At 45.8% G+C, this 26,821-nt stretch overlaps 1 protein-coding gene and 1 non-coding gene across 3 annotated transcripts in view; both read left to right on the forward strand.

Annotated features, from left to right (window-relative positions):
• Positions 1–26,821, forward strand: part of PALM2AKAP2 (PALM2 and AKAP2 fusion) — a 503,483-nt gene that overhangs the window by 248,459 nt on the left and 228,203 nt on the right. The gene's annotated exons all lie outside the window — the stretch shown is intronic.
• Positions 2,676–2,781, forward strand: LOC125084149 (U6 spliceosomal RNA). The gene has a single exon (XR_007122507.1). It is a non-coding gene; the product is annotated as a U6 spliceosomal RNA (small nuclear RNA).

Below are 26,821 nucleotides of genomic sequence, written 5' to 3' on the forward strand. Positions count from 1 at the left end.
CTTCCAGCATAGTGATGGCTCTGCCTGGCAGTGGCCACTTGCTGGGGGTTGAGCTGTGTTCCCTCGAGCTGCTTTTCTGTAGGAGCAGGGCTGCCGCTGGGCGTCATTTCTTCCTCGGGGGCTCTGGAGGAAGGAGCTGCTTCCTGGAAGTAGGCTTCTGCTTCTTCTCATCTTACTCGAAACTTCTCTGTTGCACGTTAGCGTCTTCAGGTTCCTGTGCCAAGGGAAGAAAGGAGCTGTCCTGCTTTTTGCCTTAGAGGACCCTGAGCCCCCTCAGGAGCTTTCCTTAGTCAGGCATGGTTTAGTTCACTCTCACAGCCCTAGAGCCACTGGAACAGCCCTAAAGGCTCATTGGAAGCACGGGCATCCTGTAGTCTTTGTGGTTCGGCTGTTCTGGCTCTGCTCATTTGGGCTGAGCTCAGCTAAGTGACACCAGGGCATAGGTTGGACGAGTCTGTGCTTTCTTCCCCCGGCCCTAAAGAGCTGACCATGACTGTTTCCTTTTATGGCAATGGCAGAGGAGCCAGAGGACTGAGAGGAAACAGAACTGTCCATATGGTATTAGCTCCAGCAAGTCATGGCCACCCCCAAAATCAAGGCAGGGAGACAGTCCGCTTTTAGTGGAAGGAACTTTAGAATTGTGTGGCACAGGGCACAGATACAGGGAGGGGTGAGAATGGGGGCTCATAATTCACTTTTCCAGAAGCGTGATTGTTCAAGAGAGACCTGCAAGCATTAGGGGAAATATAAAAATATAGGGAAAATATAAAAATATAGAAAAGTGAATTCATGAGGAGGAAGATGAGCTAAAATTTTACAGCTTGAGAATTCAGAGGGACAGAGAGAAGAGAATGCGAGAAAACAGAATTGGCTTTGAGATCAGATTCAGAATCTAATCTTTATAGAACCGGAATCCCGGACATTGACAACAGATCAAATGCAGAACCACTAAATAAAGGAATTCTAAAGGGAATTTTCTTTGTTTGAAGCAGAATATTAATCTTTAGATATTTAGATTTGAGCCCATTGATCTAAGTCTCTCCTGAGTGTAAAATAAATTCTCCTAAAGAGGTACATGTGGGGCGTCTGGGTGGCTTAGCCGGTTAAGTGTCCGACCCGATTTCAGCTCGGGTCATGATCTCAGGCTTGTGAGATGGAGCCGCGTGTTGGGCTCCATGCTGTGTGTGGAAACTGTTTAAGATTCCCTCTCCCTCTCCCTCTGTCCCACCTCCCCTCACTCACTCTCTCTCTCTAAAAAATAAAAAAAATATAAATCGGGAAACTGTTTTCAAACCATAAAGTAGATGAGTACCGTTGTGTCCCGAAAGTATTTTAGTCCCTGCTGGTAAACCAAGAGTAGCTTGAAGAACTTGAAGGAACAATAGAGAATAGTAATCAGAGAGCAGGGAGAATGTGTTCAAGGAAATATTAAGGAAAATCAGTGTCATTTAAGTTTGGAAAAAGAAAAGGTAATAGCACCCTAACTCAGAACCTCAGTGTGGGTCGTTTTAGGCCATGTCTTAATTCCTTATGTCCGAATATTTAATTAATAGTAAATAAATTAATATTAATTCTTGAAGTCTGAATGTAATAAAGACTTCATATAAAGCACGAGAATTTGCACTTTAACATGTCTCTTTCCTTAGATATCTTCAGGAAGAAAGAATATGGCCTCATTTCTATTTCTGAGTCTACAGTTCTTTATAGTGTCAGCAGCCATGCAAATTCCAGGTTTCCCCGGCATGGTTTTTATAAAAGTGTTATTTGTAAATTGGTGGTTGTTTGGAACGAAGAATATTATCTCTCTTCCAAGACTGTTAGATGTGGTACTTAGATTTTGAAGACAGCACAGGTTAGATTTTGAAAAGGGGCAGAGGGAGGGAGGAAGGAACTAGACTATTAAATCCTGGGCCTTAGAATCACCTGGGAAGCTTTTTAAAAAAATATAGATTCCCAGGACTTATTCCAGAAAATTTGGATTCAGTGACCCAGGTAAGGAGCCCTGGATTTTTTTGTTTTTTTTTTTAAGAGTGTTCCTGATCATCTCTGCAGAGCATAGTCAGGTTCAAGAAAGATTGCTGTAAAGGGAAAAAGAGTAGAATGCAAATAAAATGCAATTTGCTAAGAGCACAACAGAACTGCAGTGGGAGAGGAAAGAGAGGACTGGTCCCTACAGTGGATAAACAGATGGACTTTTTGTTGTTGTTGTTTGTTTGTTTTGTTTTGTTTTTTTTGCACAACATTTCCCTGGACAATGTCAGGATAGCCCAGTCTATTGGTTTTATTCTTGGCTCTCTAGAAAGCAAAAGTGGTCAGCATTGCTGAAAGCAAAATCTGTACAATGATCTCTTTTTTATTTTTTTTAATTTCAAATGTCATATCTTCTGTGTGCTTTATTTCCTACTGGAATGCCAGATTAAGAAAGCCCAAAGGATTGTTTCTGGCTTGAGCCCATGGTCAGCTGCCCTCCATGTTGTCACTGAGTGTGAAGGGACCACATGTGGACCTCGCATTTGTACTCTTGGAGAATCCTGGCAATTAGATCCGCACTGGCCTTGTGAACTTCACATCTCTCTAGTCCACAAGTCTTGCTGCTTGCCCCGTGATTTTCCCACTTAAGAGTCTCTTTCTAATTTCATCAGCTTTTATTCATATGTTTGAAATACAGTGTTCTAGTGCTTGCTTCGGCAGCACTTACGCAGAAATGGAATGATCCAGAGAAGATTAACGTGGCCTCTGCACAAGGATGACACTGAAATTCATGAAGCTTTGAAATACATTGTTCTTAACTTTCTCGGACTAGTGAGAAATTTGGGAGAACTGTGTCCACCCACCCCCCGCACCTTGGAATTACCCCCGTGAAGAGGAGAAACTGTAGCAAGTAGTAAATGAAACGGGGACAAGCTGTTGTAAAACCAGGGTGTTAATTCTAGCTCTGTTGTTAACTTGATGTGTGACTCTGGGCAAGGCTCTTGCTCTCTCTGGTCTCGGTGTCCTCATCTTTTCAGTGAAGAATCTCTGAGGGTCTTCCAGCTCTGGTTTTCTAAGAGTCTCGAATTTGGGAAATTGAATAGAGATCCCTTTTCTGAGCAAATACACCTGTGTGGAGAAATGCTACTATTGTAGAAGGAAGTGCTTGTGGCGACAGGCTAGAATTGGGGAGAGAGGTGAAGTTCTTAGGAGATAAAAGCCCCATGTGTCAATCACTGACTCATCACCACAATGACTGATTCATCTGATCAGCTGTCAGTTCTAAAATATGTCCCATCAAATATTGATTGAATAAAATGTTGAAGTCCCAGCTGCTCACCTCAAGAGGGACATTGTAGCTTTTTAGAAAGAAAGTTCAAAATCCAAGTGGACTGGCTCATTTCTGCTTCTGATTTAAGATTCTCGGAGTGCTTCTGTTGGTCTCTGAACAAATTCGGATGCAAGAATTCACTTAGTTTTCCACATTCTTAAGAGACTCAAAGCAGAAGACTGGAGACATTAGGCAGAAGCATGTGTGTCTTACATGTTGGGATTTTGGCAACGAACAGGATGACAGTCATCCACAAATAACTGTTCTAGAAAAGGCAACCACAGAAATGTTCATTGGAATCACAAAGGATACTTGCTTGGGATTCATTCTGTCCTTCTTGCTATTTTTGACTCTATGGTGCACTGTTCTTCCGCAGAAGGGTACGGAGTACAGAACACTCACACAGGCGGTCCACATTTGTGCTCTCCCAGCCCGCAGCCCCACCCGCACAGCCACATCTGGCAATCCAGCCCTGTTCTCCTCTCATTCTCTATGTTCTGCTATAAACCAGAGAGTGATGCAGTGCGATCACTGTACCACCTCATACTCATTGTTCTCTCTTTTTTTTTTTAAAGATTATTTATTTATTTATTTGACAGAGAGAAATCACAAGTAGGCAGAGAGGCAGGCAGAGAGAGAGGAGGAAGCAGGCTCCCTGCTGAGCAGAAAGCCCGATGTGGGGCTCGAACCCAGGACCTGGGATCATGACCTGAGCCGAAGGCAGCGGCTTAACCCACTGAGCCACCCAGGCGCCCCCTCATTGTTCTCTTAATCACTTCTGGGTCCCTAGCTTTTTGGCTTCCACTTAATTCATTAATTTTCTTGTGTGTGTCCTCATCCTACTCCCATGAAGCTATGGTGATGATGATGATGCCCATAATACAGTTGGGGGAACTGAGGCCTAGAAGATAAAGTAACTTGTTAACCCAAATGACCCCATTAATAAGTGGAAAAGTGAGGGGTTGGCTTGGTTGGTAGGTAGAGCACGTGACTCTTGATCTCAGGGTCTTGACTTCAAGTGCCATGCTGGACATAGACCTTAGTCTAAAACAACAACAACAACAACAACAAAAAGAGTGAAAAAGTAATATTTCAGCTGGGCTCTGTCTAATCCCAAAGCACGTTCTCAAAAATCTGGACACAAGTTATTTTAAGGTCAAAATTTTTGAGACCTGTGGTATCTTGGTCACACTGAAATCACACTGTCGTTCTCCTCGTGATGCAGCCCTCAGTGTCTCCACAGGAAGCAGGGTAGCAAATGTGCCCCAACCCCAGAGAGATTGGGCTTGGGGCCATTGAGAATGGTCACGTGGTTCGGGAGCCTGTGCCTTCAGGTTCGGTCTGGAAGTACAGGCTCCATTTTAGGCTTGGTTCCTTTGTCTCCTTCTGAGGCCCTTTACTCCTGAGGGCACTTTCTTGGCTGAAGAAAGCCTAAGTGTCTGCTTTAAACAGTGTACAATGACGTCAGGGTCTCCAGGCATACTAATGCGGAGCTGGGCCCTTCGAGTCTAACTGACTGGGTTCGAGCCCTAGTTCTGCATTTGCAAGCTGTTTGGTCTTAGGCACAAAGTAACTCTCTAGGCCTTGAGCCCTGGACCCTGGCCATAGCAAAGCCCATCTGAAGAGTTGTCGTACAGACCGTGTGCTTTTGTGAAGTACCAAGTATAGTGGGTTGTCAGTGAGTAAGAGTAGTGCTTTTGTTGTTGTTTTCTCCTCCATGCTTCTGGAACAGGGTTTCTCAGTAGCAGCACTGTTGACGCCTGGGCTGGAGAATTATTTGTTGTTGGGGGCTGTCCTGCGTGTTGCAGGATGGTTAGCAGAATCCTGGCTCCTACCCGGGAGATGCCAATAGTGTCCTCTATCCCCCATCTGAAGGTCAGGAATGTCCTCAAGCATTGCTAAGTGTCCCGTGGGGCCCAGGTAGCCCCCAACTGATAACCATTATGCTAAAGCCTGGAATTACAGGTTTTGATATGAAGATAAAATCACCGCATCAAGGAGCTTCAGAACCCAGAACCCTAAAAAGATGTATGTGGCACAAAGGCCAGAGAGAACAGATGCAGGTGTGGATATGGAGCAAAGGGAACCCCTGTGCACCGTTGGTGGGATTGTAAATTGGTAGAAAACAGTATGAAGGGCGCCTGAGTGGCTCAGTTGGTTAAGCAACTGCCTTCGGCTCAGGTCATGATCCTGGAGTCCCGGGATCGAGTCCCGCATCAGGCTCCCAGCTCCACGGGGAGTCTGCTTCTCCCTCTGACCTTCTCCTCGCTCATGCTCTCTCTCACTGTCTCTCTCTCTCTCAAATAAATAAATAAAATGTAAAAAAAAAAAACAGTATGAAGTTCACTAAGAAAATTAAAAATAGAACTATCCAAATGATCCAGTGATTCCATTTCTGGGAATATATGCCAAGGTTATGAAAACCCAGAAAGATAACCAGGGTGCCCGAGTGGCTCAGTCTGTAAGCGTCTGACTCTTGATGTTGGGTCAGATCATGATCTCAGGGCTGTGAGATCAAGTCCCACATTGGGCTCCATGCTGGGCGTGGAGGCTGCTTAAGATTCTCTCCCTTCCTCTTTCTTTCTCTTCCTCTGCCCTTCCCCACCCTCCCCACCTGCATGTACGCATGCACACACTCTCTCTCTTAAAAAAAAAAAAAAAGCTATCTGTGCCCCCAGGTTCATAGCAGCTCTGTTTATAATAGCCAAGACCTGGAAACAACCTAAGAGTCCATCAGTGGATGAGTGGATAAAGCAGATGTGATAAACATATATGGAATATTATTCCGCAGTGGAATAATATTATTCCAAAATATTATTTATATATATATAGTAATATTATTTTATTATAAATTACATATTTTATATATAATAATATATTCCAATATATTATTCCAACGATATGGAATATTATTCAGCCATAAAAAATAAAGAGATCGTACCCTTTGTGACAACAGAGATAGACCCTGAAGACATTACGCTAAGTGAAATAAGTCAGAGAAAGACAAATACTGTATGATCTCACTTACATGTAGAATCTTCAAACAAACCCACAAAAAAAACAGACAAAACAAGAAACCCCAAACACATCGGAAAAGAGATTAGGCTTGTGGTTACCAGAGGCGGAGGGCAGGGAGGAAGGGGAAATTGGAGGAGGGTGGTCCCAAGGTGCAAACTCGCAGCGAAGTAAGTACTGGGATGTCATGTATGACGTGAGGCCCACAGCTAATTCTGCCACAGGATATACAGGAAGCTGTGAAGAGAGTAGATCCCAAGAGTTCTCATCACAAGGAAAATATCTTTCCTTTTTTCTTCTTTCTTTCCTTTTTATTGTCTGAGAAGATGGATCTTAGCTGAACCTATTGGGGTGATCTCTTCACATGTATCTATATGTATCTATACATCAAGCCATCAGATGGTGTGTCTGAAGCTCATACAGTAACATTTGTCAACTATTTCCCAATAAACCCAGGGGAAATATTTATGAAGAGAACATTCACGATTTTCAGTGCTTCATGATGGAAGCGTTTCAGGTGCTTGTAGCAGAAGGCTTCTCTCAAGCATGGAACCACGGAAGTCAGTTCTGCGTTAAAAAGAAATGATGGCCTTTTTCTTTTGCATCCAGTGCTGCACTGATTTTGCAAAGGCAGTGATTTTACGACAGCTCGTAAAACCATAGACTCTTAGAGCATTCATCATGGAGATGTAATCTGGATCAACTCCTGTCTGATGCTTGAATTTGCAGTGATCCCTGTGAGTGGGAGTCCATTCGTAGTCTCTCCCCGAGGCTGAAAGTGACAGGAGTCTCACTTCCTCACAAAGTAACACCCACGTCCACATTGGAACAGCTCTTACTATTATTACAAAGGATCCTCCTCTGGGATGAAAGTCATGTTCCCTGCCATTTTCACTGGTTCTCTGCTCCCTGCTCTCTGGAACCACATCGAAAGGTCCCTTTTCACAGACTCTGAAATGTGAATGTTTATGGTTTGTGGCCAGTTCTGGAAGTTGGGACAAGTCAGGAAGGAAACACTCTCCTCATGCTTTCAGCATGTCAGCATCGCCTGTGTGTAGCTCAGTGGCAATAGTGGAAATGCCTACTTCCAGGGGTCTGTTGTGAGATCCCAAATATCTTGCCTTCTTCGGCTTTTGTGGGCTCCATTATAATTGCCTTTATTATTGGTCAGGTAAATTGGGTTAAAGTATCCATAATTATGAAAATAATGGGAGAATTTCGTCCATACACTGAGACCCCATAAGAGCCACAATTGGGGGGAATACTTGCATTTTCCAGCCCTTAGAACAATTGCCATAATTGAAGACATTGTGCAAAGTCAACGTTCTTGGCAGCTGGCCCCAGGTTTTTTGGCTTATGAATGCCGTGCCTCAGATCTCCCCTCTACGAAAAGTTTCCCCTCTGAAAATCATATTTTTCTGCCCCTGGAGCTGGTAATATGGTCCCTTGTAACCTCTCTGTATTCTTGATGAAACAAGGACATCAAGCGTCCTGTTGACATTTTCCTCCACGGTTTTCGCCTACCGTGTGTTGTGAAGGCAGCGGATGGTCGCTCGGATCCTCTTCAGCGAGGGCAGTCTGTGATCTTACAACATGGCGTCACGACCGTGGAGTCTGGGGGCTGTGGCCTGGCAGCCATGGGGAGGCAGGCGGGCTCTAACCTGGGCGGGAAGCAGACGTGTATAGGCAGGCTGGTTTGACACTCCACAGCCAGGGCCTGGAGCCAAGTCAGTTTCCTAGGCACACCCCCGCTTTGTAGCCCCCTCTTTTCATGACTGAGGCCCCAAGAGAAGAGTTCAGTGGGTTCGGAGGCTGCTTGAGACTTGTCACGGCAAGTCCTGCGTCTACTGGCCTTGCCAGTTTTTCCTTCCCTCACCTCTACCCTTGAGTTCACTACTGCAGTGAATGGGTCAGTGCATGGACCCACTCCCATTCTAGGGTTCCAGTTCCCTAGCAAACTCATGCCAGGACCTGAGAGGAAATGCCCCTCTTTTTTCTCTTACCCAGAAAGTGACTTCTGACATCAGGGCTACTTTGGCTCTCTTCCCCACAATGTACGCAGCAGACTTGGGGACTTCAGGCCAGGGGAGAGGGAAGGGATGAACAGTAATAGGGGAGTTAGGTTGGGGCACATCTATGAGAAGGGCTTTGCCTACATCTTCCTTCCTGTCCCTTTTCTGAGAAACTGTTTTTAGCCCATTTGGAGCACATGTGCAGTTATATTTGCAAAATGAATAATTCAGGTTTATTGTGCTCATGGATTCTTATTTTTACTTAAGTATCATTGACACACATGTTACATTAGTTTCAGGGGACAACATGGTGATTCAACTTCTCAATGCCTTATGCTCTGCTCACCTCAATTGTAGCTGCCATCTGTCACCATACAGCACTGTGACAGCTCCGTTGACTAAATTCCCTGTGCTGTGCCTTTTATTTTCATGACATAGTCTTTTCATAACTGGAAGCCTGTGTCTCCTACGCCCCTTCGCCTATTTTTCCCTTCCCCCCACTCTTCCCCTCTGGCATCCATCAGTTTGTTCTCTATATCAATGGGTCTGCTTCTGCTCTTTGTTGTTTGTATTGTACTCTCGGATTTGAAGTCAAGAATTTGAGCAGAGAACAGTGGGGATGACTTGTCTCTGCTCCTGTGGGGCCTCAGGATGTGGGGCCTCAGCTGAGAAGTCGCCAGTAGCTGGGGGTGACTCCAGGAGCTGCATGCTGAAATCACCTGGGGACTTCTTCACTTGCGTGCCTAGGCCCTGAGCTAGAGTAACCCAAAGACGGGGACTAATGTCCGAGGCCCCTCCACAGGCGTGGCCTTCTCAGCACACAGCAGCTGGGTTCTGACAGGGATCCCAAGGGGGAGTGTCTGGAGAGCAAGCATTGCAAGGGATCTGGCTGGAAACCGCAAGACGTCTTCTGTCTTGGCCCTTTGGAAGTCACATAGCATCACGTCTTCTGTATCTCACTGGTTTCACCTGAGCCGCTAAAGCCAGCTCAGACTCAAAGAGAGGGAAATTAGACTCTACTTCTTTTTTTTTTTTTCAGAGAGCATCCTTCAACTAACCACTTTCATGTAGAAGTGGTTTTTAAAATATTTATTTAAATTCTATTTAGTTAACATATACTGTATTATTAGTTTCAGGGATAAAATTTAGCGATTCACCATTTGCATATAACACCCAGTGCTCGTTATAGCAAGTGCCCATCACCCAGTTATTCCTTGCCCCTGTGTCCTCCCCGCCAACAACCCTCAGTTGTTCCCTAGAATTCAGTGTTTCTTAAGGTTTGTCTCCCTCTCTTTTCATCTTATTTTATTTTTCCTCTCCTTCTCCTGTGTTCATCTGTTTTGTTTCTTAAATTCCACATGTAAGTGAAATCGTATGTTATTTGTCTTTCTCTGACTGACTTATTTCACTCACCATAACACCCTCCAGTTCCATCCACGTTGTTGCAAATGGCAAGATTTCATTAGACCATTTCTTGATGGCTGTGGGCCACCACTTGGAAAGACACCAGGTGGATTCCAGCCTGCTTTGGCCCCTCAGCCGATGTCCTTGGGCAGAAACAATCTGGATGAATATGCACAGTGGCCCCGCCCTCTTGTCGATCTCCACCCAGCCCCTTCTTATTGGTCATCAGGGTATTCCCAGTCTCCCCCCTTCTCATATGATCTCAGGTAAGTCCAGACAAGATGGACATGAAGCTTTTTACAGGCAGCTGGGGACACAGAATTATACATGGGAACCATCAATTGCAAAGTGGGGGGAAAGGTCTGATCATGGAAGTTCGGAAGGTTCTAGAGGAGCATATAAGGGGAGGGTACTTCACACTCAGGTTAGGGAGTGTAGGTAAGACTTCTTAATGAAGGAGATGTTCGAGGAGAAATGCTTTTCAGGTATTAGACAAGTGATTTTCTCTTTTTCCATCCCATCCCATCCCTTTCCATTCCATTCTGTTGGTTCTTAGCCAGGATGTAAATTCTATGAGAACAAGGACTTTATTGGTGGCCTCCTATATTAGTTTTCTGAGGCTGTTATAACAAATTACCACAAACTTGGTGGCTTCAGACAACAGAAACTTACTTGCTAACCATTCTAAAGGCCAGAAGTCCAAAATCAAGGTGTCTGCAGGGCTGTGCTCCCTCCAGAATCTCTAGGGAAGGAGCCTTTCTTGTCTCGTCCAGTTTCCAGAGGCTCCAGGTGAGCCGTGGCTTATGGCTGTGTCCCTCCTGTCCCTGCCTCTGTCTTGCATGGCCTTGTCTTCTCCCTGTGTTTTCTCCTCTTCTGCCTCTTGTAAGGACACTTGTCATTATAAGGTCCATCCAGTTAATATCAGATGAGCTCATCTGAAAACCCTTAAATTAATTGCATCCACAGTGACCCTTTTTTTTTTTTTTTTTCAGATAAGGTCACATTCGCAGGTTCCAGGGGTTAGGGTGTAGACTTAGGTTTCTGGAGGCCACCATTCAACACACAACACCCCCTGTGTGTATCCCAAGGACCTAAAATTGTGCACGATGCCTAGTAGGTTAATAAATATTTTTCAATTTAACTGATCCACATCGGGCTTAGACCATCCATAAGACTGTCAGGAGGACCCTAACCAACACTCCCGTGTCAAGACGGTGCAGAGCTGTGGTGTGGAGCCTGAGCATCAGCATTATACTTCCTGGGGTCAAGGCCAGGGACTCCCCTTGCCGCCTGTGAGCTCTTAGGCAAGTTCCTCTACCTCCTCTCTGCTTCAGTTTCCTCTCCTACAAAAATGAGATAATAATAACGAGGTGAACTTTCCTGGGTGGTGATGGTGGTTAAATTAACACAGGTGGAGTGCTTAGAAGGATCTAGGACTTGGTACCCAATAGACTCTAGCTTTTACTATTAATCCCCTTCATTATTTATCAATTATTATTATTATTTATTAAAAATGAAACTGATGTGACAATGTACCATATGTAAATAATCCCAGCTGTTGGATTTTACCAGACCCCCGCTCCACTCTCAGAAATAGCTGAGAGGGATGCCCCCCCCACCGCCCACTAAGCTTAGCGCGCTGTCTCAGAGGTCAGCTGCCACCAGACCTGCAAGTCCAGTGGCGACTTGGAAGTGCCAGCCCTCACCGCTGACAGCTCCAGGGCCGTGGAAGGAAGGGGGGATGGGAGCACAGCCGTGACAGTGGGATGGCTGCTGCCTTACAAGCTTGAGAAGCAGCTTCTGTCCCCAGGGCAGCTGCCTGCCTCCTGCCCCTCCCCTCTCGGGTTCCCTCCTGCCCTGTGATCAGCTGCTGTCTGTTCCCCTGAGGCCCTCAGCGGGAAAGCCAGGGCTGCTCCGCCTGGCCAGGCGCTGTCAGTTACAGGGGAGGATGATAAAGAAGTAGGACAGTGTGATAGACGGATTGGAGAAGAATCCAGATCAGGTGTGGGGCAGACCTGGTTGAATAGGGTGAGAAGCAGGAGTTATCTCAGCAGGTGTATAAAAATAAATAAATAAATAAATAAAGGGGACTTTGTGTTTTCCAGTTGCTTATTTAAAAAAAAAAAAAATCGGAGCACCAGGGTGCTGTGGTCCTTAAGTGTCCGACTCTTGGTTTCAGCTCAGGTCAGGACCTCATGGTTGAGAGATCCAGCCCCACGCCGGGCTCTGAGCTTGGTGTGGAGTCTGCTTGAGATTCTCTCCCTCTCCCTCTGCCTCTCCCACTCATGCACGTGTTCTCTCTCTCTCTCTCTCAAATAAAGAAATAAATCTTTAAAAAGAAAAAAAATCATCTAGGTTGTCTGAGTGATGCTCACCTCAGGTCCTTAGGAGGCTTGCTTTGTTCGAGAAAAATGACTAAACCCAGTGTTGTTCAAAATATGGTCCACGGCTGCTTCTTGTCAGACAACTGTTCATTACCAGTCTGTGACAAGATAAGGACAAAAATTGCCAGTTTGGAAGCTTTAATGGCAATTTGATATTGCCATGGCAACTGAGGACGGGGGTGGGGTAAAGGGTTGATCGGTGGACCTGTCTCACCAAACAGGCTGGTCTGGGTGTTGTCTCACTCCCGTGGTGAGTGGCATGCATTGTGAGTCAGGTGTGAGTATTGGTGTGTGAGAGGTTGGGGTTGGGGTGGGGGAGCCCTAGTCCCTGACCACAGAGAGTCTGACAAGTCCTGCCCCAACTCAGATGGCTGAGAGATGATGTGCCTCTAAACCACATGTTTTGCCTGAATGTTTAAATATTGTCATTGTCCTCTTTGGACATGATTTATCTTTAGATTTAGGAAAGAACTGGGAAGGTCCTTAGAATAGCCCCTCCTCACACTTCTCATCTTCAAGGTGAGGAACCCGAGGCCAGGCAGACCACAGGACTCCCCGAATGACCCCGCCAGCCAGTAAACTCGAGCTCCACGCGGGTCCCCCGTGCTCTTTCAAAGCTGCCGCTCTTTTCCTGCAGCCAATGCAAAAGCACATTTTAGTCCCTAACAAGGAATCACAAATTCCAAATTAATACCCCAGAATGATACGGCTTTTTCGGGTGCAGCCGGTTTACAAACATAGCTCGGGCCTTCCGCACAGGGTCTTCTGCGGGTGCTGTGGTCTGTTCTGTTCGGGCAAAGGATGGGAATCCAAGACACTGACATTTTAATCTTAGCCACCCAGATGTCTTGGTTTGTGATCTTGAGAAAATCAGTTAAGGTCCCAGCTGATTCTGTAAATAGGAACAATAATAAAAGTTGCTTTCCTTGGGAACATCCTAAGAATTTTCGTTAGGCTATAAAAGGAGGCCCAGAGAGACAGTTTGGTCCATGAAGGCAGAAGTAAAACTTGGCTCTTCATTCTGGAAGACTCTCCATGGTTTAAATAAATCATGTGAAGCCGGCGGGGACGGGGGAGACCCTTGTCAGTTGACTTGTTCAGCCCTCTGCCTTCAGGTAGGACAACACTTATGCTTTTTCTAAGTGATGACCATTTCTCCTATTTTTCAAGAAGGGAAAGTTAAGTAGCTTTTCCTTTGGCAAGTGCTGCCACGGTCACGATAATATTAATGGAGCCAGTCGGGGAGGAAGTCCAGCTTCCTCAAGGCACAGTCCCTGCAGATGGAGGGTCAGAAGGGAGAGCCTCCTATCTCAAGGATGACGGCACTTAGGTTCTAAGTGTGTCCTATGTCGAGTGGAGCCAGATGCAGTCCTGATAGCGAACATTATTCAGATGTCCTCAGGCTTTTCTTCAGATGGTATAATTTTACTGGCTTTCAGAGGCCCCCGCTGGAATTTTCCCCAGCCAACTTTTGCTTCACTTAGTAATTAGCTCCAAGGTCATTTTGTCACTCCTTAGATGCGAATCCCATGCTAATAACAGGTGATGGGGATTTTCCACAAGGTTTAAATATTCACCACTCAACCTCTTAGCACAGAGCAAGGAGGCCAGCCTGGCATCCTTCACAGGGGACAGAACGGTGTGGGGACAAGAGCAAACATCCCCACTGGTTTCGAACCCTGTACTTCCCCACCTCTGATGGCCTCAGACTGATTACTTTGTGTTTTGTATTTCAGTGTCCTCACCTATTAGATGGAAATTTCATAGCACATACTTGGAGAATTGACGAGCTAATACATGTAATGAGTTAATACATGTAAATATGCTCAAAATGGCATCCGGCAGTGATGGTAGATGACCTTGTCTATTGTGACCCAAAATCTGTATTTGCTTTGAGCAAATGGAATGATTCTCAGACCAAATGTTTTCACTCTCCATTTATTAGAGGGGGGTTTAATTTGATTCTCAATTATGTTCCAAGTCACACTCATTGTGTTCAAAAAAGAAATATAGATACATAGTTGTGGTTTCTTCTTTTGGAGGGGGCGTGGGAAGGATTCAGCATTGTCATCTTAAAGGTGACCTTCGTGCCTCACTCTGCTCATCTCTCACCAGAATTCCACTGTGTTTGCCACCGGCTCGTTCAGTAAGATAAGGGATGTAGAGGACCCCACTTACTGTTCAGATGAAGTGTCCTTTAGTCACGGGAGTATGGGAATTTGCATTCAAATAAATTACAGGTAATCGCATTAACAAACCAAAAAAATTGTGATTTGGTAGGGTAAAATATCATTTACTTACAAGTCCTATGAAACCTGTCTGTGACTATCTCAGATCTCTAAAGAGAATTCATATGAATACACCTTTTTTTAAAAATTTTAAAAATTTATTTTCAGCGTAACAGTATTCATTGTTTTGCACCACACCCAGTGCTCCATGCAATCCGTGCCCTCTCCAATACCCACCACCCGGATCCCCCAACCTCCCACCCCCCCGCCCCTTCAAAACCCTCAGATTGTTTTTCAGAGTCCATAGTCTCTCATGGTTCACCTCCCCTTCCAATTTCCCCCAACTCCCTTCTCCTCTCTAACTCCCCTTGTCCTCCATGCTATTTGTTATGCTCCACAAATAAGTGAAACCATATGATAATTGACTCTCTCTGCTTGACTTATTTCACTCAGCATAATCTCTTCCAGTCCCATCCATGGTGCTACAATACCCAACTTTTGTAGCACCATGGACGGGACTGGATACACCTTTAAAAAAAAAAAATTTAAACAAAGAGGTCACATAAGCAGTGGTACCCTACTTCCTTTGCAATAATTATATCCTTCATACGTTCCCCAGGTCATAGCGATATATCAAGGTCAAGCTCCCACTATTTCAAGTAGAAGTACCATTTCACCTATGCACACAGAGTTGCATACAGACTCCTGTTTTTCAAGTTTTCTTTCCATACCATTTTAGAGATGAGGACACACATCTCAAAAGTCCTCTCTTTCTGAGCTATTTGAAGATATATTTTTGCAACGTGCTAAATTCATGGTTCTGCTTCTATATATGTTAGAAATATCTTTTTGCCTGGACTCGTTTATGTTCACTTTCATAGAAGCCAGTAAGTGTTTCCTTTATTAGGACGGACTCAACATTGCTTGTTGAATTATTGGACCTTTTAAAAGCCCATCAAGAGATTAAATTTTAGGAATCTTGGTAAAAACAAGACAATCCGGGTGAACGAGCCTAGGAATGTGTAGCTGACTTGGGAACAGCCATTTCTTAGTGGTATCATCTGTTCCCAGGGCTTTCGAAATGTGTTCTTTCCTCCCACTTTCTTCCCCCTGAACTATCCATACAGCCACCCACCTCCTGTCTGTACCCATTTGGATCTTTCCCAAACACCTAAAACTCGGCATGTCAGATATTGAATTGTTTCCTTTCTCAAACTGGTTCCCCCTCTTTGGTTCTTTGTTTCATGCAAAAGTACCACAGTGCACCCAGTTACCCAAGTCTAAAACCAGGACAACATCCTTGATTCCCCTCCTCATATTGACCCCATACCTATTCAGTAATTTCATATCACAAGTATTTCTGGAATCCTTCCTTTCTTTCCTGTACACTCCGCCGTGATGCAAGTCCAGGCCACCATTATCTTTCAGGTGGATTGCAGCAACACTGTCTCACACCATCTCTCTGCCGCTGGCATTGTGTCCTACCCCAAACTCCACCCAGCCACCAGAAGTCTCTTGCAGAATTTCTATCTGATGGCACCGCTCTCCAGTTTAAAGATCTTCACCCATTCCCCTTGGACTTTAAGATAAAGTCCAAACTCCTTATTATGGCTCAGAGAACCATTTATGATATGGCTTCTGCCTACTTCTCCAGCCTTATCTCCCATAATTGCCTCCTCTTCCTCCCATTGCTGGCCACCCCAGTACTCTCTACAGCTCCTTGGAGGGACCAAGCTCTCTCTGGGCCAAGTTCTTTATACATGCTGTCCCTTCTGCCAGGAACACTCCTCAGCTCCTCTTTACTTGGCTAACTCCTACTGACCCTTCAAGCCTCAGTTAAGACTCTACTTACCTTGAGCCTTGAACACTGGTTCAGTGTTTCCTGTGGGCATTTTTAGCCCAGAACTGCTGTATCGTAACACACGTGAGATTGTTTTTTGCTCTGTTCTCCTCTAGCTTCAGTTTCCTAGAGGTGAAGAGCATGTAGTGTTTACTTTTGTATTCACAGATCCTAGCACACTGCCTGGGACAAAGGGCTTTCACTTATATTTAATGGAAAGGAGGAAGAAAAGACTGAAGGCAGCGAAACAACACACTCACAGTCACTCTGAGAATAAACCCTAGTAATTCTCTTTGCACAGGCATTTCCAACTGCAGCTTGGGCCTTTGTGTCTATTCCTTTGATTGACATGTAATCATGAAAAGGAAAGAGACTATTTTCTTGACAAGGCTTTCCTTTACATAGAAGTATGGACAAGTACTGCTGTGAACAAACATCCATGCTCACAACTGATTGCTCTATGGTGGTTGACATAACATTCATCTGGAACAAGATTATTAAAAATATGTTCATTGAGCATCATACCTAGCAGTGGTAAGGTGTAGGAATTATAGAAAAGAGGACTGAGTCCTCTCCCCTGCCTTTATGAATCTAACAGTCTAGGTGCCTGATGGCTGGTGTGTACATATGGCAGGTGCTAGGATATATCATACTTGTTCTCAACATAGTTCGGAGAAAGGAATAATCATTGAGGGGCTTAGGATTTGGGCTTTCACTCCAGTGGGATTTCTAAGACTGATGGATTCACTTAATAATCCGTTATTGAATATTTATGATGGAGGCTGAACTAAGTTCGAGATACACAAATGAAGGTAGACACAATTATTTATAATCCACTCAGTTAAAATGGGAGACAACTCTTCAACGTCTCTTAACTTTGAATATTCAGAAATTTCCAGAAGCTTCTGGACTTAGGTTTCTATTGGTCTTGAATTTGATTTTAGAAGGTCCCCTTCCAAGAAATATTTATCACCCAGAGAGGGTTAACTTTGACTCTAGACAGTACACTATCGTCCTAATCCAGAACCTTTAATACCTGAATGTTGTGAAGCAGTCATAGTTCCACTTCTCAAAAATAAAAGATAGTAGGTCAAATTTAATATGCCTTGATTCAGTAGAAGGAAATTCCAGGCTCGTGGGAAACAAGCTATGAAGGCTGTGTTGAGATGTTGGGATGGGCACTGAATGGCCGCCATTGAGATGCAGCAGAGGCTCACGGATATCATTAGATACTAGCAGACTGGAAAGTGGGGACCCTTCCTTGACCTCAATGAGGCCTTGGCCCCTTACAGCCACATATTGGGTCCCAGCTCTAGAGCTGGGCTTGAGCTACTAGATGATGTATGATGTAGTCATTAGAGACCATGGCCACAGGCCTGCTGGAACGGAACTTAACTGGCGAGGCCAGCTGGCTGTCATGGACGCTCCATTTTGACCAAGCTCATTTGGCTCTTCACAGCTCAGCCACCTGTTGTAAACAGCTGAAAGGGGCCTGGCTCCATTGGGACGTTGTCACTATCTCTGGTATGTTGTCCCTCCCTGGGAAGAGAAGGGTGTGTGGAAACAGGGAGGACAGTAAACAGTTGCTTCTCTCCCAGAGTCACTCTTTTTGTCAGAGGCAACGGTCCAGGCATGGCCAGGCACGGGTGGTCCTTCTGCATGGGATCTGCCATCGCTTTGAAGACAGGATAGTCTCAGACCTAACCATAGCGGCAGCTCTGCAGAAAAGACTCGAATAGCAGGCTGGAACCAGATCACAGAGGGCTTTGTATGCTCAGAGGAGGGATTTAGAATTTATTCTAGAAGCCATGGAGCATGACTGAAAAGTTTCAGAGCAGGAGAGTTGTAATAAACCCAGTGTTGCAACTAGAGAAGGAGAGGGGTAGGTGAGTCAAGGGTAGACTGGGAACCAGCTGGGCACGTGGCCAGCATAGGTTGAACTGAGCAGGCTAGAAGACATTCCACCGACACAAGACAGACCAGGACACAGCACAGATGAAACAGGTCACTCAGCAGTCCCGTGATCGTCACTCACACCTGGGCCAGAGGAGGCATTGCAGGGGCTGGCCAGGGCTCTAGAGACTTCCCAGGCAGAGGCATTGCTACACCATGAAGGAAAACTTCCAATCTTAGAACCACTTTTTGCCCAGCCCGATTGTGCATTTTTTTTTCTTTTTTAATCTTGGCAATATCGTGGGCCTGGATAGAGTTCTACCAGGGGTTCTCATCAGGGGTTCTTCTTCTCCCCCTGACCCTGGGGTTCCAAAGGCTAAGGTGGGGTTTGTTATGGAAGCAGTGAAAAGAGTATGTTCTTTGACATCAACTGAACTTAGTGTGAATCTCGGCTTATTAATTGCCCGGGCCCTTGGGCAAGCTACTTAACCCATCTGCAAAGCAGAAATCAATAACAGGAATCTCATTTGGCAGTTGAAAGATTTAACTTAGGTAATATATGTAAAGCATCTAATCAGTGCTGACTGCATAATGGGTTCCCAGCTCCTGTTGGTATCCTTCTGTCTTTCTTTTCTAACACAGAGTTTGTCCCCTGTGGATCCTGTTTCCCTCCAGCCAAAGGCCGAGCCATGAGGGGAGGGATGTCGTCAGAACAGCAGCATCCTTTGTTATGAAGTCAGTTCAGCCATACCTCATTTTACTTGGCACTGGCTCCCAGAAAGACTGTATAGTGAATTACCATTTCAGTGCAGGAAAGTAGCTGGATACCCCAGGTCTAGTCCTGCTTGTAGTCCTTTGTTCGCTGAGATATGTCACCACTGAATTCTTTTATATACGTTGACTCTGAGTTTAATTCATCTGCCTGTGGAGCGCATCTATGAACTTACTCGGCCACTCCTCAACAAGCACTCACGTAGAAGCCCGCATGACCTCATCGCAGAGCCTGGTTGTCTCTCCCCAGATTCTCACCATGCCCTGGGCCCTGGCTGGACTTGGAAATTCAAGATGCTTATGACCAGTTAGTTCTGGCGGAACCCTCTGTCCAGAAGGGAGTACAGTTATACCCTTACACTGGCCCCCATGAGGGGAGAACTTGGGGGATAAAGTATGCACAAAGTACAGGCCTTGCCTCAATTCCACAGATAGCCAGGGTCTACTTTGTGCAGGTCCTTCTGTTGGGTATTGGGGTTCCTGAGATGACACATGCTCAGACTCTGTACTTGGAACTTCACAGACCTCATGAACCTCATGGGCTAGGTGTCATTCCTGGCCTTGGTCACTGGGTTACCAGATGTACCGGGGGGAAAGCTGCTCCTTCAGGGAGGTGTTGCACCCCTGAAGGGAAGGACCAGGACACACAGAGTGGAGAAGTGTGCTAAGACCGCCTCAGAGAGGGAGCCGCCCTCCAGGGCCTCACTGCTACTTTGCAGCAGTGGGAAGAGCCAAGAGCCTCGGGGTCGGTGTCTAACCCAATGACTGGGCTTCAGGACACTGTGGACACTGTGCTGAGATATATTGAGATATTGAGATATTGAGATTTTGATTCCCAAATAACCACACAGTACCAAATCTCCAGAATGACAGCAATTTCCTCCTAGAAGCTTTATCTGAATTGCCAAACTTACTACCTTAGTTTGTGGTCTATGATGACTACCACCTGCCACTAGATGGCGCCACATGCACACACAAGCCCCTTCCACGGAGAGCCCTTGAAGTAGTTTTTCTGGTTTTTTGTTTTGTTTTGTTTTTAAAACGTGTACACACACATACATACAGGCACAAAATCTTAACTTTCACCATCTTTGAAGCTGATAACAAATTTACTAATTTCCCTTTTAACATTTAAATGCTAAAACTTACATTCTCTGGAAAATTGGTTTAACATAAAAAAAATCTGTGGGTGTTCTTAGATCCTCTGGGCCATAAACTACATGATTAAGAAAGAAATTAGATTTGAATATCTTCTATTAAATAGTATGTTTTGGTTTGCCTTGTAAAGTTATCCACACAGTGTTTAACAGAATAGTCTTTAAGTTCAAGTTTTTTTTAGTAATGCTTACTTTAAGCAATAGTCTTTAAGTTCAGTTTTTTTTTAAATAATGCTTACTTACTCCTTGACAGGAAGTGTTCTGAGATATTTTAAATGTTTTTTTTTTTTAAGATTTTATTTATTTATTTGACAGACAGAGATCACAAGTAGGCAAAGAGAGAGAGAGGGAGAAGCAGGCTTCCTGCTGAGCAGAGAGCCCGATGCGGGGCTCAATCCCAGGACCCTGAGATCACGACCTGAGCCGAAGGCAGAGGCTTTAACCCACTGAGCCACCCGGGTGCCTTGAGATATTTTAAATGTTAACTTATTAGTCTTCATAGTGAAATTAGCTCTTCTATACCCATCATTATAATCGTCCTATAGACAAGGGAATGGAGACAAGAAAAGTGGGGAGCTTACTCCATGTTTCAACGAGGCTAATCGAAGTCCTGATCCTGGTTCCTTGGCACTGCATCCTGCTGCCTCCCATTGGCCTAAAACAATCAGGAGGGGCTTAGCAGAAATCCAGTTGTGGGTGGCAGGAAAGATAATCAGATTCTGACTTCTCTTTTTTCCCTCCTTTCAATTTTCTTCTTGAAACCATAGAAACAAAACAGTGTTTAATTGCTACGAAAAGAACTTTGTGTATTACACAAATGTCTGCTACTGTTATTATGGGGATAGTTTGGGTTTTGTGGGAAGGTAGAAGTCTCAGATGTGCCCAGGAGGTGTGTGGTCCTTCCCTCATTCACCCAAAAAGTTATTTATTTGGAGATCTCCCACCCTGAGGTGCCTGTGTCAACAGTGAATCCGCCCTGCCCTATCACAGCTGAGTGTTACCATGAGGTTTCCCTGCCCTTTCAGCAGGTAACTCGCCCTTGGCCTCAGGATCCAGAAATACCAGACAATGGTAGGAAGTCTCCAGAGGTGGGACCACAGCTGAAGGGGAAGATGGCCAGTGATGCCCCTGCATAAGCCCGATCACCAGCACGAGGCAGACGGGTTTTTAAATCATTATTTTGGAACACAGTGCACTACTTCCGGATCCAAGAGTTTCCATTTCAAATGGCCAATCAGATCATCCCTCCAACAGAGAGCTTTAGCTAAAAAGCGCAAGTCTCTGGATACACTTTAAAGGGGTTTCTTCTTCCTTGGACCCGACACGAGCCACTTTGGTGTTGCGCCTAAGAGCTTCTCCAATTTGGCTTAAGCAACGCCGTCCGACCTGGGCTTCGATCCCTAGGGGTGAATCATTCTGTATCTAGAGGTTCTTTCTCCTTGGTAGGCTCTTGGTATAAGGAAAATTCTGTTTTCCTTCTAGATTTGAAAACCCAGCAGGAGACATCATTCTCATTTGACTTCTTCATAGGCTAGCTGGTGAGAAACAGAATTCGGGCTGATAAGTCTACAGGGATAGAGTTCATCAGAGAAAGTATGTGTGACTTTATTTGTAGTTCCTCGAGTTTTTGTCTCAAAACCTCATAAATAAAGGTGGGGTGCCTGACTTTCTTTATCCTCTGTAGGGCCTCCTTGGGACACTGGCCCACGCAGCAGCCTTCTGCCAGGTTTCTCAGAGCTCTGGCCAAGGGGGCTTATCCACCAAGGCCATTCCATTCCTAGCTGACCAGCCTCTGGGGCAGCAGGGGCATTCATGAACCAGAGATGGGGGATGTAGCTGTTTTTGCCTCAGAACCCTCTGTGCCCCTGGGGCCCCATAGGGCTCTCTTGATGGCATTTGGACAGATTATATTATATCTGCAAGAAAGAAAAATGACAGGGGGGCTGTCAGAGGGACTCCTGTGAACGTGCCAAGGGAAACCAACAGTGCGGAACCACTTTGTACCTGCAGTCCACATAGGACGCTCGAGGAGGACAGTGTTCAGTGTTCACTCAACCTCCCCACTGTAAGGGAGAGGGGAAGCCTCAGCATTTGCCCAGCCCTGTGAGGATCTGTTAGTCTGTTACTCTGAGCCCTTTTCTGCTGCAGCAACATGGGGCCTGTGATACAGCTAATCGGGCTAAGGCCTGATTTCCCTTGTAGGAACTCATGGGTTTGAGACCATTTCAAAACTTGGATCTTCTTGGGGCACCTGGGTGGCTCAGCAGGTTAAAGCCTCTGCCTTCAGCTCAGGTCATGATCCCAGGGTCCTGGGATCAAGCCCCGCATCCGGATCTCTGCTCGGCGGGGAGCCTGCTTCTTCCTCTCTCTCTCTGCCTGCCTCTCTGCCTACTTGTGATTTCTGTCTGTCAAATAAATAAATAAAATCTTTAAAAACAAGAACAAAAACAAAACTTGGAACTTCTTAAGTTGGGGCCTCCAGGTTCAAATTCATTTCTGGGGCAACATTGAACCAGAGACCATCAAAAGGGACAGAAATGCTGGCTTGGGCTATATTTCCTCCCTTCCCCAAGATAGGAGCTCTCTGATACCTCTAATGGTTGGACGGTCACAAGGAGGTGGGCGGGAAGGTAAAACCCAGAGTCTCACTAACCCATACAGACTCTAGCCACTGGGCCACCACAGTCTACTTTCGGGCATAGTTTCACTATTTAATGTGCTCATCTGTTTCAGCCCAGGCTTTAGGGTCACACCAGTGCCAAAATTTGATTTAGAAAGACCTTGATGTCCTTGGAATATAAAAATCAAGAAATGAAACCCTTTCTTGCTTTCCACAGTAGGTCTTCTCATCTCTTGCCTGGACAACTCCTAACTGGTCTTTATGGTTTCATCCTGTAGCTCTTCTACATATCCACATCCATTCTCACACAGCTACCAGAGTGATCTTTCTAGAACATAGCTGATCCAGGCAAACAGACAAGAAATTTAAGTGGCTTTTCTGTTGCCTTCAGTATCAAATCTAAACCCCAGAGGTATGGTTCCAGCACCACGTTTCCTGGACCTGACCCTTCCTGTCACCCTCTTCCCATCACGAGCACCTTTGGAGTCCGTCGTCCTATCTGACAGAAGTACTCACTCCCTTGCTTGAACCCTCCTGGCACATTGGGCCCCTTTGTCCATGATATTGCCTTGGCCCGAAATGCCTTCTAAACACCCCCCTGTCTTGATACCTTTTCTTATCCCTCAAGGTCCCACTGACATGTTCCCAGACCCCGAAATCCTGCCCTCCTGTCCCAGTCCCTCAGCAGTCAGCCTGTCTTCTTTGCATTCCCACAGTCTTGTGGACCTCCAGTTTGAACTCTGCTGAGCAGGGCTGTGTAACTGTTCATACACTGGCCTCCCCATCCGATGATGAATTTTTTAACTGTAGAGACGCGGGCAACTGTCACCGTACCTAGCTCAACACATCCTTGATGAGCAATGAGCGAGCGATTCAGAATATTTCATACCTCCCCTCTGAGACCAGAGAGACCCAAACACTGTGGTTTCTGCTCCAGCCAGCAACCACCCCTGTTTCGATTTCATACCCTTTTCTCCTGGCCAGGTGCCTGATCTCAGAGTCTCGTACACCTCAGCCCATAGCCATGACTGTGGCCGGTGGCTCCCGAGAGGAAGGGGCAGGGCTCCGTGGCTGTGTCTCTGAGAACATGCTGGAGAACAATAGCGGGAAGTGTGCAAGTGGGAAACAATCACTGGGCTCGGCCCATGTGGAGGCGCTTCCTGATTGGCTTGATTTGTTCTGAGCAGGAACTCTTAGAATAACTTTGGAATTATCCCAGTGGGATGACAAATTTCTCCACAGAAGAGGAACTGTCACCTGGTAAGATCAAGCATGGAAAACATGGTTACCAAAAACAAAAAACAAAACAAACAAACAAAAAACCGCAATAAAACATAAGAGGACGGTCCCTTGAGGGAGATGGTTTGGGTGTGTCAAGTCTCCCAGCCCCTCTCATGGCTCCTGGGGCCAGCCTTCTTCTGAGACGCCCCTTGAGGCACAATTCACCTGTCACCTGTATCTTCCAGATGGAGAATGTTCTCTCTTCCAAGGCTCAGAGACAGAGGTGCCTTCTGTCCTTTGTTGACCTGTCAGGCAGCTCATGGAAGTTCGGACAGTCGGTGGCCATAGGCAGCAGGGCTCCTCAGAACCCCATGCCTGTGGTAGACATTGATGGAGCCCTGGCTGTGTACATAGCACTCCTGGAGGCACTGTGGGGGGCATAGTAATACACCAGATGCTCTTTCTCCTCTCAAGGAGCAGTGGTTTCCAGACCATGTTCTGTTCTGTGGGCAGGCCCAGCCAAGGCAAGGATGGGGTAGCAGAAGCAGGAGGGTCTCCCAGTCCTCTCAGGCCTCAATCAGAGCCAATCTATCTGATCAAGACATTGGACAAGAAAACTCTACACCAATAAGAGGAAATACAACTGTTAGAGTAGGAACAGTTTCATTTGTCCTTGGAAGGAGGCAGCCCAGGACAGCCTAATACCTACCCTAGGCTCCAGCAACAAGCAGACCTAAGTTTGGATCCCAGCTCTGCCCCTTACTGTTGATGGGCCACCAGTTCCCCAACCTCTCCGAGCCTCCAGCAGACCATCCATCGAGTGCAGATGATAGAAATAGCTACTGTGCAGTTTGCAGAGAACTGAATAATGCTTATGAACAACTTAGCACGTTGTCTGGCTCATGGTAAATGCTCCATAAATGTTAGCTATTGTTACCACTACTACTGTTGGACATTAAATAATTTTTTTTCTGATGAATGACTCATTAAAACGCAAATTCAAGTATCCGGAAAGCTCAGTCAGTCTCCTCAGCGTAACATCCCATACAGATAACAGGCAAAAGTATGTTGATTAGCCCCAGTCTGGGCATTGATAAAAGCTGTGGCTGAGGGGCGCCTGGGTGGCTCAGTGAGTTAAAACCTCTGCCTTCAGCTCAGGCCATGGTCCCGGGGTCCTGGGATCGAGCCCCACATCAGGCCCTCTGCTCGGCAGGGAGCCTGCTTCCTCCTCTCTCTCTGCCTGCTTCTCTGTGATCTCTGTCTGTCAAATAAATAAATAAAATCTTTAAAAAAAAAAAAAGCTGTGGCTGAAGCCATGTGGGTCCACACACGTACACACACACACACACACACACACGCTCTCTCAGGGGCTAATGGGGAACTCTAACTCAGCAGGAAAGCTATCACAGAGTGCTGGATTTAGAAACAAACAATGAGTAAACAGGGATTTGGATGAGAGGAATGTGCCACATAAACAATTTTCACAATCAGATATGAAAGCCCAGATGCTTCCTGCATGAAGGGCAAACCCAGAGAGAATCATAGGGTGAGACAAAGTAAATGCTGAGACTCTCCATCATTCTGGCCCAGTTCCTGCATAGCTGTGTACCCTGTACCTGTAGTTTTCTATAGGTGAGCCCCAGAGTAAAGAATAGTGCATCACACATGCACACGTGTACACACACATGCATGCATGCACACACGCATACCTGGGGTCGGGAAATGATCTATTTGAGATATATTTGAGCGAGTGAAAAGTCTAGAAAACACACAAGTTCCCTCCTGCATTTTCTGATCTCAGAGAAAGCAAGACAAGTTGCTTCTCAGTCTGTTCTTTTTACTAAGTCTTGAGTTTCCGTTAATTTGAATTTATTCTTTCAAGAATCATTTTTGACTGAAGGCATTGAGCCAAAGGGTCTGCCTTGAGGCCGCTGCCAGTTGAGAAACAATTTACACATTCACTGAAGCGTGTCTTTCCTCCACCAGCATTTCTTGAGACTTTCCCTGAGCCCTGTTTCTTGCTGGAGGTAAACTAGCTCGATGCTAAAAGCCATATTTGGAGAAAGCTAAAGAAGAGATGGTTATTCTCTTTAAGAGTTTTGCAAAAGGGAGTTGGGAAAGGAACCTCAAATCCATAAACAAGTGATTCAAATATGATGGGAGAAAATTGGTGGTAGAAATAGTCCACACGGGGCATCTGGGTGGCTCAGTGGGTTAAGCCTCTGCCTTCGGTTCAGGTCATGATCTCAGGGTCCTGGGATGGAGCCCCGCATCAGGCTCTCTGCTCAGCGGGGAGCCTGCTTCCCCTTCTCTCTCTGCCTGCTGTTCTGCCTACTTGTGATCTCTCTCCCTCTGTCCAATAGATAAATAAAATCTTAAAAAAAAGAAATATGTCCACAGGATAAGGTGGTGAAAGGTATCAGGGACGACTTTCAGAAAGAGAGACTACCCAAGCAGATTCTTAATGTGCAGTAATTACCCAGGGGAAGGGGAATGGGGAGATAAGGCAGTTCAGGCAGAGGCAGTGGTAGGAGCAAAGGTGTTGAGGCAAGAAAGAGTATCCTGTGTGCATGGATCTTTAAGAAAGTCATGGTCCTGGAGATAAGTGGGAGGCTGGGAGTCTGTAGACTAATGGACTTAGAGCAGAGAGCCTGTGAGGAGTTTCGAGCAGGGGGATGCAACTGGGGTGTCGGATTGGAGGGCGATAAGGCTGGGTAGGGGCAAAGAGATTGATGGGAAGGTTGCTGTAGGCATTAGGGAGAAAGAGGAGAGAGCTATCACAGGACTGAGGAGGAAGAGATATGGAAGAGATTTGTGGGGCAAATCGGCAGGATTTAGTGCTACTACACATGTGTGGTGATTAGCAGAGAGGGGCAAGTCGGAGGTCAAGATAACATCCAGGTTTCTATCTTAAGTAGAATGGATTGGGGGTGGTACCAGGAAATGAGGTAAAGGGGTGCCTGGGTGGCTCAGTG

The sequence above is a fragment of the Lutra lutra genome, chromosome 13 (genome assembly GCF_902655055.1).
Source record: "Lutra lutra chromosome 13, mLutLut1.2, whole genome shotgun sequence".
NCBI classification, from domain to species: domain Eukaryota; kingdom Metazoa; phylum Chordata; class Mammalia; order Carnivora; family Mustelidae; genus Lutra; species Lutra lutra.